The sequence below is a fragment of the Oryctolagus cuniculus genome, chromosome 7, assembly GCF_964237555.1.
Source record: "Oryctolagus cuniculus chromosome 7, mOryCun1.1, whole genome shotgun sequence".
Taxonomy (NCBI): Eukaryota; Metazoa; Chordata; class Mammalia; order Lagomorpha; family Leporidae; genus Oryctolagus; species Oryctolagus cuniculus.
In genome coordinates this window covers 62,963,703-62,976,750 of record NC_091438.1, presented here as the reverse complement: position 1 = coordinate 62,976,750, position 13,048 = coordinate 62,963,703, and the positions used below count along the sequence as shown (strand labels likewise).

Sequence of the window (13,048 nt, the reverse complement as noted above, 5' to 3'; positions counted from 1 at the left end):
CTAATCCAAAGGCAGGAGTCAGGAACTTCTTCCAGGTCTCCCACCAGAGTGCAGAGGCATAAGCACTTGGGGTATCCTCCACTGCTTTCCCAGGCCATTAACAGGGAACTGGATCAGAAATGGAGCAGCCAGGACTCCAACTAGTGCCCACTTAAGATGCCGTTGCTTCCGGCGGAGGCTTAATCTCCTATGCTATAACACTGGCACCAATCAATTTGTTCTTTATGGTTCATATTATTGGTGTCATACATAACAAATCTTTTCCTAACCCCAGATCACCAAGATTTTCTTCTATGCGTTCTTCTCAAAAATGTGTTTGTGCTTAATATTTAAGATAATGATCAGCATTGAGTCAACTTTTGTAAAGAATGTTAGGAATGGATAGAAGATCATTTTTATATAACTAATTGTTCTACCATTTTTTTTTAAGATTTATTTATTTATTTGAGTTACAGAGAGGCAGAGCCAGAGCCAGAGGTCTTCCATCCACAGGTTTGCTCCCCAAATGGTCACGATGGCTGGAACTGGGCCAATCCAAAGCCAGGAACCAGGAGCCAGGAGCTTGGGCCACACGACACTGCTTTCCCAGGCACATTAGCAGGAAGTTGGGGCGGAAGTGGAGCAGCCCAGACTCTGACCAGCACCCATATGAGATGCCAGCGCTGAAGATGGAGGCTTGACCTGCTATGCTGCAGTGCTGGCCCCACTACTACCATTTCTTGAAAACACAGTCCTTTTTCTACAGAAATGCCTTTGAGTTTTTGTCAAAATCAGTTGTCCATAGACGTATGGGTCTATTTGTTAACTGTTTATTCTGTTCTCATTTATCTTTTTTTTTTTTTTTTTGGACATGCAGAGTGGACAGTGAGAGAGAGAGAGAGAGAGAAAGGTTTTCCTTTTGCCGCTGATCCGATGGCAGGAGCCAGGTACTTATCCTGGTCTCCCATGGGGTGCAGGGCCCAAGCACTTGAGCCATCCTCCACTGCACTCCCTGGCCATAGCAGAGAGCTGGCCTGGAAGAGGCGCAACCAGGACAGAATCTGGCACCCCCCACCAGGACTAGAACCTGGTGTGCTGGTGCCGCAAGGCGGAGGATTAGCCTAGTGAGCCGCGGCACCGGCCCTCATTTATCTTTAAACCAGTTTTACACTGTTTCCATTCCTGTAGCTTTATAAGGCTTGAAATTGCCTAATTTAATCTTCTAGCTTGCTCTTTCTCACACTTGTTTTGGTTATTCTAGGACTTTTATATTTCCATATGAATTTTGGAATAAGATTATCAATATTTAAAGGAGAAATAGAAGTCTGATGAGCTTTATGCTTGGTAGGTGGAAGGAATTAATTTGGAATGCATTGAACCCATTGATAATTGGGGGAGAATTGACATTTTAACAATTTTTAGTCTTCTGGCCCATCAAGAGCATCTCTCCATTTATTTAGGTCTTTTTTCTTTCAGCAATGTTGTGTCTATTTGTATACAGGTCACATACATATTTTTTCAGATTTATCGCTAAATGCTTCATATAAATTATGTAAGCTTTTAGTTCAATTTCCAATTTTTTTGTTACCAATCTTTAGAAATATGATTGATTTTTGTATATTGATCTTTTATCCTCCAACCTTGCAAAGTTAGCTTTCTGAGATCCTTTTAGATGTGTTGCACAAACAAGGAGTCAGAAATAATAAGAATGGGAACTGTACGGGTATATGGCAGTGAGAGACTTTGACTGGCATGGCTCCCAGTATGTTGGCAGCCAAACTCGAGTTTCTCAAAAGCATCCAGGCCATGCTGCTGGGCCTGCCAGAGCCTGGCAAAAGGTACCTAGGCACCCAGACTGGCCCCAAATTTCTGTGTCTGTCATTTAGCCAACAAGGACATGCTCAGGTCCATGGTAGCTTCTGGCTCAGAGCTTGGAAGAAAGCTGAAGGGAAACTGGTGAATGATGAAATGGTCATGGAGCTCACTGAGAAGTATCTAGAGACCCCGTCGTGCAGGAATGGTTTCTTCTAGAGGCTTCCCTCAGAGTGGGAGGCAGGAGAAATTGCTGGCTGTCCTGATGGAGAAGAGGAAAGAGAAGCTTGGTTCTGTAATTGAATTCGGTATCCCAGACACCCTGCAACTCCAGAGCATTTCAGAAAGGCAGATTACCCTCAACTGTGGCCATTCCTACCACAAGGGGTTCAGTTTCCTAGAGGAACCCATAAAAGATGACATCACTGGGGAACCCTTGATCCATCAGTCATGAGAAGGCCTTGGAAATCCACATTCAGACCACCCCACTTGTGGAGGACCTCAGGAAACAGGGACTCGACCCTGCCATTGATGCATCCCAGACCTCTGATGTATTTGTGTGCATCCTAGCAGCCTTCTCCAAATCCACCCCTTAGGAACAGAAGGCCAGACCAGACCAAACCCCTGCTCATCACCTTGCTCTTAGGTGCTGGGCAGAGTGGAAGGGTGGTCCAGGGGAGGATGGGGAAGGGGAGCTGAGGAGGAGCTTGAGTGTTCGAAAGAGCAGCGTTCCTGCAGTGAGGCATTTTTTTTTTCACACACAGGTGGGAGTTGTGAAAGTATATGTAAAGGGGAAGACTAATTTTTAAAATACACTGATTGGACTGATTAGGTTCAAATACAGAGAGGCAGTCATATTTCAAAGGAATGGAGATGGGGCCAGTGCAGTGGCGCAGTAGGTTAATCCCCCACCTGCGGCACCAGCATCCCATATGGGTGCCAGTTCTAGTCCTGGCTGCTCCTCTTCCAATCCAGCTCTCTGCTGTGGCCTGGGTAAGCAGTGGAAGTGGCCCAAGTCCCTGGGCTCCTGCATCTTTATGGGAGACCGGAAGAAGCTCCTGGCACCTGGCTTCAGATCGGCGCAGCTCTGGCCGTTGCGGCCATTTGGGGAGTGAACCAACGGATGGAAGACCTTTCTCTCTGTCTCTCCCTCTCAATGTCTGTAACTCTACCTTTCAAATAAATAAATAAATTATTTTTAAAAAATAAAAACAATCAAAGGAATAGAGTTTTCATTTACTTGAACTGGTCACGATACTTTTTAAAGCTCATGCCCTAAGAACTCGGTTTTTATCTCAGAACCTCATGGGTTGCCAGGCAAAGAATGCAGGAAATAAAACTGTGGCCCCGTTGGTCCTAGAGCTTGGGACAGGAAACATTTTAAATATTGACCTCGTTTCCTCACACCAGCAGATCAGAAAATCATCTCCACGTTGGAGAGAGAGCCAGGGGTTCATTCAGGCCAGTGGTGGCTCAGCAAATCAATCCTGCTGATTTTACCAGTCTACCTGCCCTCCTGACTAAACTCTCAGCAGCCACCAACATGCTACACTATACTCTTGCCTTCTTCACCCACAGTGCATAAAGGGTCCTTTGGAAATCAATGAGCAAATGTCCTATGCTATATCATCCAGTGACTGGAATTTCCATCCTCAAATCCTGCAACTCAGATCACTCAACATTACCATGATGAATTGTCTTCAATGAAGTCCCTTTCTCAACTGACCAAATGCTGTCTTGTTGGGCCCTTAAGTCAATAAAGTATATGAAAAATTTCGAGGGAAAAAAAGTAATAAGAATAAACTTTTTAATATTTATTTATGTATTTATTTGAGAGGTAGAGTTACAGACAAAGAGAAGGAAAGACAGAAAAAGGTCTTCCATCTGCTGATTCACTCCCCACAGGCCAGAGCTGAGCTGAGCCAAAGCCAGAAACTAGGAGCTTCTTCTGGGTCTCCCATGCACTTGCAGGGGCCCAAGCAGTTGTGCCATCTTCTATTGAAGCTGCCTGCAGTGCTAGCATCCCATTTGGGCATTGGCTGGATTCTCAGTTGCTCCGCTGTCAGTCAAGCTCCCCACTAGTGCACCTGGGAGGGCAGTAGGGGATGGTCCAAGTGCTTGGGCCCCTGCACCCACATGGGAAACAAGAGGAAGCTCCTGGCTCCTGGCTTTGGCCTGGCCCAGCCAGGGTCCTTACAGGCATTTGGGGAGTGAACTATCAGATGGAAGATCTCTCTCTGTGTGTCTCTCCTTCTTTCTCTGGTCTCTGCCTTTCAAATGAAATAGGTAAACCTTAAAAAAAATTTCTTTTTTATCTTTTTCCTGACTTTAAAGGGAAAGCACTCAGTCTTTGATCATAGTTAAAATGGTAAATGCATGTTTCATGTTAACATGTTGGTAAAGTGCTCTTCCAGTGCTAATCCTCTGAGAGTTGTTATCAGAAACGGATGTAAGATTTTGCAAAATATTTCACCTGTGTCAGTTGAGATGATCATATAATTTTTCCTTTAAGTTTGTTTAAGTGGTGAATTGCACAGACATATTTTTAATAGTAAAGCAACCTTGCATTTCTGAGGTACATTTCACTTAGATATATATTCTCTTCATTAAATATTTTTGAATTTGATTGGCTAAATTTTTGTTCAGGATTTCTATATCTATGTATATGAGGGTTGGTCTATCATTTTCTTGTCCTGTAGTGACTTTTCTTGGCTTGATGCTAGAGTATTTTGGGGTTCAAATAATTAGCTAGGAATTATTCTCTCCTCTTCACTTTTGTGGCAGAGTTTGTGTGACATTGGTATTTCTTTCTTAAGTGTTTCCCAGAATTCTCCAGTGACTGCATTTGGACCTGGAGTTTTCTCTGTGGAAAAAGTTCTAGTTATAAATTCTATTTCTTTAAGAGATAAAAGGCTATTCAAGCTAACTATTTCTTCTTGAGTAAGTTTCAGTAATTTGTAGGAATTTGCCTATTTAATCTAAGTTGCCAAATTTATCCACATCAAGTTGTTCATAATATTCTCTAGTTATCCTTCTACTGTCTATAGACTCCATGGTGTCCAGACATAGGTAGTTTGTGTCTTCACTATACTTTTCCCCAAATCAGTCCAGCTAGAAATTTTTCAGCTTCAAAAATGTGAAAAGTTGGATGTGGTTCATTAATTGTGACAAAGATAGCATTATGAGGGGTCGACGCTGTGGTGTAGCAGGTAAAGCCACCACCTGCAATGCTGGCATGCAATGTGGGACCCGGCTGCTCCACTTCTGATCCAGCTCTCTACTATGGCCTGGGAGAGCGGTGGAGGAAGGCCCAAGTCCTGGGGCTTCTGCACCCATGTGGGAGACCCAGAGGGGGCTCCTGACTCCTGGCTTCGGATGGGCACAGCTTCAGCCATTGCAGCCAACTGGGGAGTAAACCAGCAGATGGAGGACCTCTGTCTCTCTCTGCTTCTGCTTCTCTCTTTGTGTAACTCTGACTTTCAAATAAATAAATAAATCTTTTAAAAAATTTAAAAATTAAAAAAAATTTAAAAAGATATTAATATGAGATGTCAGTAGGGGAACTGGGGAAAGGGTTTATGGAAACTCTGTGTTACTACCTCACAATTCTTGTCTTGTAAATTTGGAACTATTTTGAAATAAAATGTTTTAGAAAGCTTCTCTATGAACTGGATTTTGGTCTCGATTTTTCTCTATTGTCTTTCTGCTTTCCACTTCTTTGGTTACTGCTTTGGTATTTATTAAGTATACTTTGGGTTTACCTGACTCTTCTGTTTCTGGTTTCTTAAAATGGAAGCTGAGGTTATTGATGAAGCAGGTTTTTTTTGTTGTTGTTGTTGTTGTTGTTGTTGTTGTTGTTGTTGTTGTTGTTTTTGACAGGCAGAGTAGACAGTGAGAGAGAGACAGAGAGGAAGGTTTTCATTTTCCATTGGTTCACCCCCAGTGGTGCGCTGGGGCCAGCACACTGTGCCGATCCAAAGCCAGGAGCCAGGCACTTCTCCTGGTTTCCCATGTAGGTACAGGGCCCAAGCACTTGGGCCATCCTCCACTGCCTTCCCGGGCCACAGCAGAGAGCTGGACAGGAAGAGAAGCGACCGGGACAGAATCTGGTGCCCCGACCGGGATTAGAACCTGGTGTGTCGGCACCATAGGCAGAGGATTAGCCTATTGAGCCGTGGCGTCGGCCAACATTTCTTCTTTTTAAAAAGTCTTAGCATTTAGTGCTATGAATTCTTTCCCTATCTAGTACTATTCACCGCTGTCCCACAGATTCTGATTTATGTTGTCAATTTAAAATACTTCCTAATTTCCTCCTTTATTTTTAATTTGATTCATGACTTATTTAAACATGTATATTTGCTTTACTAAATGTTTGTGGATGTTTGAGGTATCTATTGTTGATTTAGAATTTAATTTCATTTTATTCAGAGAATAATACTGTGTGACTTTCATCTTTCTAATTTTATTTTGACTTATTTTATGGCTCAGAATGTGGTCTTTTTTAGTAAGTATTCTGTGTATACCTAGAAAGGTATGTTTTCTGGTTGTTTTGGGTGGAATGTTTTAGCAAGATCAAGTTGGTTGATGGTGTTGTTCAAGTCTACAATAAGCTTCCTAATTTTCTGTCTTCCTGTTCCACCAACTATTAAGAGAGGAAATTGAAACCTCTGGTCACAATTACAGATTTGTTATTTCTCCTTATAATTCTATCAGTTTTGTTTCATGCATTTTAAAGCTCTGTTTTTAGGAGCATTAACAATTATGACTTTTCTATTTCCTTGATCAGTTGAATCCTTTAGCATGATTAAATAACCCACTTACCTGTAGTGATAGTTCTTGATCCGAAATCTACTTTTTTTCCTGATATTAACATTCCATTCCAGCTTACTTTGTAGTGTTACCATCATCTGTTTATAGACATCATGTAACGATATTGCTGCTTTATCTATGTCTATTTTTTAAAAGATTTATTTATTTATTTAAAATGCAGAGTTACAGAGAGAGGGAGAGACAGAGAGACAGAGAGAGATATCTTCTATCTGCTGGTTCACACTCCAATGGCTATAATTGCCAGGGCTGGGCCAGGCAGAAGTCAGGAGGCAGGAGACAGGAGCTTCATCTGGGTCTCCCATGTGAGTGTAGAAGCCCAAGCTCTTGGGCCATTTTCTGTTGTTTTCCCAAGCATATTAGCAGGAAGCTGAATCAGAAGTGGAGCAGCTGGGACACAAACCAGCACCTATATGGGTTTCCAGCATCATAGGCGGCATCTTAACCAATGCCAGCCGCTTTATCTATGTCTTAATTAGAATGTTGAGGTAATTTAGATTTATTGTGATTATTGACATAATTAGATTTAAGTCTAAATCATGCTATTTATTTTCTATTTGTCCCATTTTTACTGTTTGCTTTTCCTCAATTTCTGTGTTTGGATTTATGAATTTTTTAAACTGCTTCTTGTATCTTCTTAATTTATTAGTTGTAACTCTTCTTATTGTTATTTTAGGATCACTTTGGGGTATAAACTATATAACTGTAACTTACTAATCTCAATTCAAGTGATACCACACGACTTCAGATATCTAATAAAGTGTCATACCACTTCAGATAAGAAGCTTAGAATACTTCTATTTTGCCCTTCACATCCTTTATGCTTTTGTTTTCCTGTATTTTGTGTGTGTGTGATAAACCTCACAATATATTTTTATCATTTTTATTTTATCTTTTAAATAATAAGAAAAAAACTATATGCTTAGCACATAGCAGCCGTTTCTAGTACTCTTCACTTTTCTGTGTGTAAATCCAGATTTCCATCTGTTATCATCTTTCTTTTGCCTGAGGACCTCCTTTAACATTTCTTTGTAGTGCATGTGCATGTGATGATGAATTCTTTCAGCTTTTATATGCCTGAAAATTTCTTTATTTTGCCTTCATTTTTGAAAGATACTTTTCTGGGTCTAGCATTATAATCAACAGGATTTGTTTTTCTTCCATTACTTTAACCAGTTTGCTTCTTTATCATTTCATTTGCATTGTTTCTAAAAGGAAATCCACATTTACGTGCCTTTTAAGATACTCTTTTCCACTGGTTTTGGGCATTTTGTTGATGATGTGCTAGGTGTATTTTTCTTCAGATTTCTTATACTTGGGATTCATTACACTTCTTGAACTTGGTAAAAACTTGAAGATTTTTACTAATTATTTCTTCAAACATTTATTCTGCCCACCTCTGTCTCTTCTACATCGGCATTTCTACTTGCATGTCTTAGATCACTTGCTTTGGCATGCATTTCACTGATGCTCTCTTTCCATTTATAAAAAAATCTTTTTTCCTCCTCTTTGGGTATTTCATTTTAAGTAGTTTCTAAGGCTTTGTCTTTAAATTTACTAACCTTTTCTTCTGATGCCATCCAGTTTATTTCGCTTTGAAGAATTGCGTTTTTTGTCTCAGGAAATTCAAGTCTTTCATTATGTCTTCCAGTCCTCTGGTTAACTTTTGAACATATGAATGCAATTATAATAATTATTGTAACTGTTTTAATGTTCTGTCTCCTAATTCTAATATGCATACAAAGTTTGAGTTGGTTTAGATTGATTGATTTTTGGTGTCATTTTTCTTCTTTCTGTGGTTGGTATTCTTTGTGTGCCAAATATTGTCAATTTTACCTTGGTGAATGGTAATTTTGTATTCCTATGAAGAGTCTTGAGGCTTGTTCTGGGATTTATTAAGTTATTTTGGAAATATGTTAATCCTTTTGGGTCTTGCTTTTGTGATTCATTAGGCTGTCTGGAGCAATACTTAGTCTAGGGTTAATTATTTTGCATTAGTGAAGCAAGACTTTCCTGAGAATTCTATCCAGTGTCCTGTGAATTATGAGTTTTTCTTGTTTGGCTAATGAGAATAGGCACTATTCCTGGTTTTGTATAAATGTTAGACATTTTTTCTAATCCTTTGGATACTTTGCTCTCCGGCTCATGTAATTTTTTTTTTTTTTTTTTAGTACACAGGCATTGACCTCTGCTGGACTGAGTAATTAAGGGTCCCCTGTGCAAGTCTCCAGTGTTCTTACTTGTTTGGTTCTCTTCTCTCCACTCTTTCGACTTAACTCTTGAACCCTCACTTCCATCTCCTCTGATGGTAGAGGCAATGGGGCTCATCCTGGGTTCTTCCTTTCTACACTATGTCCATAAAACTCTATGAAGGCAGTAAACTAAGGTATTTGTTGGAATCACCTCATTTGTTTCCTATCTATCAAAGATAATTGTCATAAAATGTCATAAAAACATTTCTCTGCCGGCGCCGCGGCTCAATAGGCTAATCCTCCACCTGCGGCGCCGGCACAGCGGGTTCTAGTCCCGGTCAGGGCACCAGATCCTGTCCTGGTTGCTCCTCTTCCTGTCCAGCTCTCTGCTGTGGCCCAGGAGTGCAGCGGAGAATGGCCCAAGTGCTTGAGCCCTGCACCCCATGGGAGACCAGGATAAGTTCCTGGCTCCTGCCATCAGATCAGCGCAGTGCGCCAGCTGTAGCGCGCCGGCCGTGGCGGCCATTGGGGGTGAACCAATGGAAAAGGAAGACCTTCCTCTCTGTCTCTCTCTCTCACTGTCCACTCTGCCTGTCAAAAAAAAAAAAAAAAAAAAAAAAAAAAAAAACATTTCTCATATCATGTTTCAGCTATTTTTTTTTTTAGGGAGCAGGGGAAGGCAGTGTTGTTGCATCAGTTAGAAGGGTATATGTAGGATCTGTTATTCCATCTTGGTTGGAAGTGGAAGGTTTTCTGGAGTCCATGTTCTTAATGCATCTTCCAGTGATGTCTGAAAAAATCTACAGAGTACTATTGAGCTAGAATTTGTAGCTAATAGATTCATTGGATAAAATTACTATTTTGGATATGAATGGTGTGCATTATTGTCTTTTATCCCAAAATGTTGATGTATTTCTTGACTCTGACATAAAGAGACCACTCCACAGAATAAAATACACAGTAGTTCTCCTACCCTCACATCATAGATTGATAATTTGACTCATAATTAGTAATAAGCATGATTTTTAGCTACACCTCAAGGAAGCAAATGTGAAATTCATAAACTTCGGTTGTTTTAGCCATTTGCTCTGCTCTTTAAGTTCTTGTACCCAACCCTTCCCTTCCTTTCCACTTATTTCTTCCTTCTTTTGAAGAGAGGAAGACAGAGGACAGGTGACTAGTCAGCACATTTGGTCATTAATTGTTTGGTCCTAGTTCATATTTGTCTAGAAAACAATAGCAATGATAGTAATAGCTAATATTTATTGAATGTTTATATTGTGCTAGGAACTCTTCTAAATGTCTTACTCTTTCTTACTCATTTAATGATCAAAACGTTCATATGATAATATTGCTATAGTCAGTATTTTCATTTTATACATGGGGAAGCTTAGGAGCTTAAGATTTTTAATATTGTCCAAGGTTATATATCTTGTTAAACGGACAAAGTCTATAATTCCAATCAGAAAATTTTGCTGAGAAGCCAAATCTTTTACCCACTTTACTATGGTAACTTTGTTCCACCCACTCTCTCTCAACTTTGAATTTACATCTTCCCTGAATTCTGTTTTATCCATGAATTTTTGACCTACTTTACTCTGACCTTTAACTTGTATAACACAGGGATTCCTAACCTGGTTACCACCATATCACTTAGAGTGAACTTTACTGGGTAATTTCTTGGCTTTCTTGGTCCCACCTCTAGTCTTCTCATATTTCTTTCTAACCACTGTCCTTGCCCCTTTCTCTCCTACTTTCTATGATCACAGCTCTGTTCATTCCAAACTGTCTGAGTGATATCTCTTTTTACATGATCATGGCTCATTTGTTCATTGGCTTAGCAGCAGAATCTCCTATAGGATAACAGTGAAACAGGAGGAACAAGGAGACACAACCCTACCAAGGGGCACTGAAGTGCCTTGAGCCTGATACGTAGGTCTCCAGGGTCCTCTGACTCCTCGTGCTTCCTTCCAAAGGGACTATTCAGGCTTCTTATCACATATCTGTTTCTCCCAGTTGAGGACATATTTGTCCTTAGAACAAAGTGGTTAAATGTTGTTTATTTATTTGAAAGGCAGTAACAGAAAGAGAGGGAGAAAGAAAAGTCTTCTATCTGCTGGTTCACCCCCCCACTCCCCGCAAATGTCCTCAAAAGTCAGAATTGGGCAAGGCTGAAATCAGGAACCAGGAACTCCATCTATGTCTCCCACATGGGTGTCAGGAACCCAAGTACTTAGGCCATGATCGACCACCTCATAGGCGCTTTCAGCAGTAAGCTAGATAGAAAGCAACAGTAGGACTGAATCCAAGGCACTCCAATATGGGATGCAGACACCCCAACCTACCGTGCCACAGTGCCTTCTCCAAGGTGATAAATGCTACTTGGAGGAAGGTTTGTGGAGCACTGAAGGACAGCACTGAGAGTCAGGGAATGATTCTAAGGTGACACATTGAATGTCCCAGAAGCCGTCATCATGCAGCTGCAATGTGGTGGCTGGGAAGAAAGGAGCATCCCCATCACCCTAGCTGGAACCTCCTACCACCACCATACTTCCAAGTCCTGGAATCTTACTTGCTGGCTCCAGAGAAAGAAGAAAGATTTCTCCTCTCCTTCCAAAGCCTGTCATGATCCCTGCCTCAAGATGACTTTCAGGGAACATTCCAGACCTCCTGACCTACATGAAACAACCAACAATGTCTTTGTGCAACAGAACATTTTTTCACATCTGTCTCATCCTTCATCACCTCTCTTTAAGGCATCACAGTCCACTGCAGCCTGTGTGCACTAAGCTTAAACTGGTTTCTTTTTACACTGTTTTTCCTGGAGTATAAGAGATCAAACTCCTCGCTGCTCCTTGTGTCATATGTAATGTCCTGTGAGCAAGTGCTTGGACCAAAACATGCATATGTCTCCCGAGGGCAAGTGAGCATTTCAGGCATTGGGAAGCATCATAAATTGGGATTTCCTGAGGCATCTCAGAGACTTGGCATCTGCCAAGGAAGCACCAAATTTATGTCACTAATCCAGAAGGCAAATTGAAGCATCTGCATTTGGGTGATTCCACAGAATCAGAGCATTCCCAAGAAGAGTAATTAGGTATTTTCATTACACTGCATGAGTGAAAACCTCACCAAAGTGTGATTTCCAACACTATTAATAGAGGTAGCCACACAGATACAATATATTGCTGATGTTTCTAGCAGAACTCCCAAGTGATGGTTTTGCAGCTTTGATTAATATTGAAATACATTCTTTGCCAAGTATTCAGATTTAATATAAGTTCTTTTGTTAAAAAAGCAATGAAAAGTGGAATTATTTACAATACTTATAAAGTGTAAACTGAAGTTCAGAGAAAGTAAGCACCATGCCTACAGGGGCACAACTTCTTCAGTAGTTAGCGATAAACTGATGCTTCCCCAGGTGAAATAATGACAGGTTTCCAGGAGGTCCCAAGTCAGCAGCAGAGGCATGCCTCCTCCTGGCTCCCAAACAGTGCCTGTGACCCTGAAGGATGCTTATGATGAGTTGCAACACAGAGGGCATGGCCAGGAAAGAAGATATATCCAGAGACATAGCCAGGTGATTGTTTTAAGGCAGAGAGCCCTTCCTAAACAACTTATCAGAATGCAAAAATTGGGGTCACAACTCCAAATCAAATCATCAACAAATGCAGAAGCCAGGATTGATGCACATTGATCCTGGTTGAAAGCACATATGCAAATCTGGAATACGAAGGGCAGGAGAAAGTCTTGGAAGTAAGAGTCACAGCCACAGAGGTAGGGAATAAGGTTAAACCTGATTCATCAATGCAGAGGAGCAGAGCTAGGTGCTGCACCAATGTCAGGACCAGAAGAATGTCTGGGAAGAAGAAGAGCTCCAGGGACAAGTTCACAGGTCAGGACAGACTCAGGACCGAGAGGCTGGTCTGGCCCAGCTGAGCGTGTCTTGCCAGCCTTATATAGCTACAGCTACCCACAGAAGCACCTGTTCCTCCCGGCTCTGTCTGAAAGGGTGTGGGACCAGCCTGCCTCCTCCCCGTCAGGGTCCTGACACCAATCAATGGTGACCACACTTCCCATCCCACACATCGAACAGAGGGCACTCTGTCAAGCAGATTCACTGTCAGTCTCATATCTTATTCTTTGTCATAAAGCTCTTGTGTTTACCAGTGCATTAAATATAACCCTGCAATAGAAAATCCTCATTTTCATGCTTGAAATACATTATCTAACAGAAT

The 13,048-nt window shown here is 41.2% G+C and overlaps 1 protein-coding gene and 1 pseudogene across 6 annotated transcripts in view; both read left to right on the top strand.

Annotated features, from left to right (window-relative positions):
* Positions 1-13,048, top strand: part of NTNG1 (netrin G1) — a 390,729-nt gene that overhangs the window by 274,464 nt on the left and 103,217 nt on the right. The gene's annotated exons all lie outside the window — the stretch shown is intronic.
* Positions 1,559-2,774, top strand: LOC103350221 (adenylate kinase 2, mitochondrial pseudogene; annotated as a pseudogene).